A 5,223-nucleotide genomic window follows, 5' to 3' on the forward strand; every position below is an offset into this window, starting at 1 on the left:
CATCCCCATCCAGCCTTAGAAGCTGCTGGCTTCAAAGACAAAAGGCTTTGACCGCAGGTCGTAAGGTTGGCTCCTGGCAGAGTAGGTACCAGAAGTTGGTTTACAAGAAGGTCATCTAGTAAAGAATGAACAGAAAAACATCGTTCTAACATAGTTTTCAAGGCCTAATTCTTGCAGCAAAAAGCAATGACTTTCACATGGTTTTTTGTTAGTTCCACTGACGTCTCTTCTCAGGGCAATCCGGACCTGTCACATAGCAAAGCCGGTAGTCTTTAAGTTATGTACACACTTTTTAAAAAGTTCTAGCACCCTGCTCATACACACTCTTACAAGGTGCTGTGTGGATTATCTTCTAGAAAATGACCAGAAGCTTTTCTCTGTCCTGTTTGGTATCTAAGTAGATGAGTGTGGAGAGCAGGCATCTCTCTTACTCTGGCACTGACTGACACTCCCTTTTTAAACTCTACGGCCAGAAACCGAGAGGATGGGGCAGAAGCTCTGAGCTGATAGGCAGCCTCCCTCCCACAGGTGATGTGGGAGTCCTCTCTGTGTGTTGCTTTTCTTGGTTAATGAATAAAGAAACTGCCTTGGCCTGTTGATTGGGCAAAACTTAGGTAGGTGGGGAAAGACAGAACTGAATACTGGGAGAAGGAAAGAGTTGGAGAGACGCCATGGATCTGCTGCCGAAGTAAGACATACTGCTGAAACTTAGCCGATAAACCACTGCCATGTGGCAACACACAGATTAATAGAAATGGGTTAAACTAAGATGTAAGAGTTAGCTAATAAGAAGTTAGAGCTAATTGACCAAGCAGTGATTTAATTAATACAGTTTCTATGTGGTTATTTAGGGGCTAAACTAGCCGGGCAGCCGGGACAAACAAGCAGGCCCTCCTCCAACACACAGGTTCATGTATTTGTAAGTTAGTGGCTAACGTTCCAGTAGACAAATCTGACAAAACCCTTCCTCAGACTTTAGGTGAAGGCTAACTTTAACCAGAATAGGTCGTGCTGGCAGCATAGGACCTAGACACGATGTGATGAGAATGGCACCCTGCCCTCCAGAAACTTCCTTCAGTCTTGTCACGAGAAAACAAGACTTTTTTTTAAGAGGGAGGGTTATTCCACTAGACACTTGACCAGACTTGCTCGTGATTGTCACGGTCATCAAAGGAAGAAGAAAAAGTCTGAAAAGCTGTTCTACTTTGGAAGAGCCTCAGGAAGCCAGGTGTGGTGGCACACACCTTTAATACCAGTGCTCTGGAAGCAAGACAGATTTCTGTGAGTTTAATGCCAGCCTGGTCTACATAGCGAGGACCAGGCCTGCCAGGAATACCCAGTAAGATCCCGTGGGGAGAGATGGAGAGAACTTAGGAGAAAGAAGGCTATAAATGGGAATTATGTAAAACTGTATTCAGCATTATGTATCACATTCATTCAATTGGGGAGGGTGGAAGGGTCAACTCTTGAGTTATCTGACCCCCAGGCACTTCCCTAGACACCTAACGGCCAGGCATGTACAAACTCAGGTGCTGAGGCCTATTGCTGGTGAACTTGACATCTTTTCTTTCAGAAACAGCATGTAGAGTTGCTGAGGACGTAGCTAAGCAGTAGAGTCCTTGAGGAAAATATGCACATGGATGCCTGACAGTCCTCCAAACCAAATTTGTGGCCAGGTGGGGTAATGTAGTAAAATCCTATATCAAAACTCACCCCACCTCTCTCCCTTCTTTCACACACACACACACACACACACACACACACAATGCTGTTCTGTGCTGTGCTATGCTATAGAATCTTTAGGTCAAAATAAAATTGTCAGAGATATCATCCTCCATCTCATTAGGAATACCCTAAGAACATAGATACTTCTCCCAAAAGAGGGAATTTCGGTTTGTCACACCTAGAACAGAGCTGTGTAAGGCTGGTCTGAGGTTGAAATCCTCTAATTATCATTTAGTTACTGAACTAGAAAGAAGCATGCATCCCTGCTTATTCATGAAAGAGAAGACTCTTAGGGAGGAGGCGGCTTTTCCTTTCCCAAGTAAAGGAGGAACATCCAGTACTTCTTTCTCTGCTGCTTATCTTAAGCACCTCTCTACCTCTGGTGCCAGGTTTAGAATCTGGCACATAGCAGACACACAGAAAAGACTTCATGTGTTGATGCAGGACTCCCCTCCATATGCTATAAATACCATTAGTTAATAAAAAACGCTGCTTTGGGCCTATTGCAGTGCAGAATAGGGCAAGGCAAGAATTCCAAGCAAAGCCGGGCGATGGTGGCGCACGCCTTTAATCCCAGCACTCGGGAGGCAGAGGCAGGCGGATCTCTGTGAGTTCGAGACCAGCCTGGTCTACAAGAGCTAGTTCCAGGACAGGCTCCAAAACCACAGAGAAACCCTGTCTCGAAAAACCCAAAAAAAAAAGAATTCCAAGCAGATAGAGGAAGAAAAGTAGGTGGAGTCAAGAAGACAACATGTAGCCACTGAAGGAGAAAGAGACCCACAGGAGTCTTTTCAGACCTTGCCAGTAGGCCATGCACAGATTAATAGAGATGGGTTAATTTAAGATAGAAGAGCTAGTTAGCAATAGGCATAAGTGATTGGTCAAGCAGTGTTTTAATTAATATAGTTTCTGTGTGATTATTTTGGGTCTGGGTGGCCAGGAATGAACAAGCAGCCTCCAACAACAACGTGTGAATGAATGTGAGTGAACAAGTGCTAGAAGCAAGAATACAAACAAAGCCTGGGAACGGCCGTGACTGTCAGTATGATAGTTGGTGGTGCAGAAGACATGCTTGCCTGGGAACGGCCATGAATGCAGGTGTGATGGTTGGTACAGGAGACACGCTCCCACAGTGAGGGAAAGGCTGAGCATACCTATTGTCTGTGCTGAACAAGCATCCAGAGCCAGGGTTCTTGTTATTTGAGAAAAGTAAGTCCTTGTTGACATAAATCATGACTTGTCAGAATTTTGTTGTTGTTACTTAAAACCAGAAGCGTCCTAACAAATTGAGCAATCATATAGTCTTTTCACCTTGCCCACAGCACACCTTGGCAACATATTGAGACTTTGTAATCTTATGGGGAAAAAAATCGAGATTTTTTTCAAATTGTGAAAATTGTGCATTAAGTCTCCTGGTATGACTTAGTTACAGGTGTATCTGAAGACTATAAATAAAATGTTTTAATGCTATGTGTTAATGTTGTATTGAAGGAGCACGTATGCACATGTATGTACACACACACACAATTACTACTACTAAAACTCAGAATGCTAAGTACGCTGTATTTTCTATTCTCAGGGACAGGAAATTCACACAGGAACCTGAAGCATTAGTCTAATTAATCTCAATCAACAAAAATCCGGGAGTCAGATTGGTGTAAAACCTGGAAGATGAGAGAACCAGGAGCAGTTGCTAGTTGCTTCCTACCTGTCTCCTTCCCCATCCGAAAGACCCGAGATCCCGAGATCCCGTCTCTGTCCCACCTTATCTCTCCCTAACTCCACCTCCCAAGTGCTGGAGTTTAAAGGCCAGAGCCACAAATGCTGGGATTAAAGGTACATGCCACCACCACCACCCAGCTTCTATGGTTAACTCGCTGTGCCCTCTGATCGCCAGACAAGCTTTATTTGTCAGAACATAAACAAAATACCACACAACAGGATCACCCCCATACAGCCCACCCACCCCCTTCTACCCCTACCCATCCCTATCTCCTGCCCCTTCCCATTTCCTGCCAAAAATCCAGACTCCACTTGCTTCTTATTAGGTCTTCATTACTCCAAATTCAGGAAATTCACAGAGGAAATGATAAGCAAATAATACACAGTCTTTATCATATTATTTCCTCATGAGTATGTTTTGTTAATAACATTTGTGTGTTGATGTAAGTATTCCTGTGTGTGACCAAAAAGTTGATTCCTGTTCAAGTTGACAATATCAAAGCAAATCGCCGTGTTAGTGTGAACTGCTGATCTGCTCTAGGGAAAGTCTCTCCACTGCCTTTCCCCAGAACCTTCCTCGTCCTCTCTGCCCACATCAGCTCATCCCCTGTAATCTTCCAACAGGACTAGGACTCTCCAACACTGTGATGGGGCCCATCAATAATCTGATTGATATCTCATCCATGTCCTTTATGCCCATCCTAGTCTCCAGAGACAAATACATCTCACTCAGCTTCCTGACAGGCATTCTGTTTCCTTCCATCTTGAGATAGAATCCTTGTGGGTGGGTGGGAGCTCATTCCGGGAGCATATGCTCTGGAGTGCATTCTCCCACACCAAAGTTTGGATGAGCAGGCTCCTTAACACTGTTCTTCAATTCACCTGTCTGGAAGACACTTACTCTGCAGGTCCCCAAGACATCTATAATACTACTTGACAGAGGGTTACACTAAATTGTATGGCAAGACCTCTGCCTTTCACAAAGAATAATAATGCAGAGTCTCTCTGCAGAGTGACCATCTAAAGATACAGATAATTGAGGAAGTGTTGAGGCAGGTTTGATTATGTATTAGCTTTTCTATTATTATTTATTTAAAGTGATTTTATAGCTCCGGTACACAGAAGAATTTAGGCCACTAGAGAAGAGACCCCTGTTTCCAACTGGGCTGGAAAACTCACTTAGTCCTATAATAACAAACCAGTAGGTGAATAGTGCTCTCTCTAGATGCAGCGGAATTTAGCATCCTTATCCTTTCTGCTCCTCTCAAGATGCCTGGGGACAGCAATGGCTTTCCTAATCAAATGGCAGAGAACCTTGAGGAGATGAGGAGCAAAGCCTTTGGACTCAAAGATTCTCCGGCTTTTATTACCAGTCGTGAGATGGGCCTGCACCACACCATGTGAGTCCTTTAGGATCTCACCTATTTGGGAGGGAGGCGGGCTTTTCTTGTCTGGTTTGTAAAGCTGTTCCTTCACACTGTTAGATGCCAACTCCAGCTAGGTGGGGATGCTCCAGCGGTAGAACAATGCCAACTGGGACAGGCCCATTCCAGGAGCATGCATGCGACCCATCATGGTGACAGTCTGGCAACAAAGAGAGTGTTAGTGTTTGTAATAAGACAATGTCTTTATGTTTAATCTTTTGCATGAATGAAATATTTAACTATTAACAAATTCCTGTGAGCAGTAGTTGTTGGAAGACAGACATGATGCAATTGTTGCCTTTAAAGAAAATTGTCTGTATGAAATTATGAAAGGATGAATTAAATCAATTTT

At 43.9% G+C, this 5,223-nt stretch overlaps 1 pseudogene; it reads right to left on the reverse strand.

The window, feature by feature from the left end:
* Nucleotides 1–4,583: 4,583 nt before the first annotated feature.
* LOC130864797 (40S ribosomal protein S13-like) lies at nt 4,584–5,019 on the reverse strand (annotated as a pseudogene).
* Nucleotides 5,020–5,223: the final 204 nt, after the last annotated feature.

The sequence above is a fragment of the Chionomys nivalis genome, chromosome 22 (assembly GCF_950005125.1).
Source record: "Chionomys nivalis chromosome 22, mChiNiv1.1, whole genome shotgun sequence".
In the NCBI taxonomy this organism is placed as follows: domain Eukaryota; kingdom Metazoa; phylum Chordata; class Mammalia; order Rodentia; family Cricetidae; genus Chionomys; species Chionomys nivalis.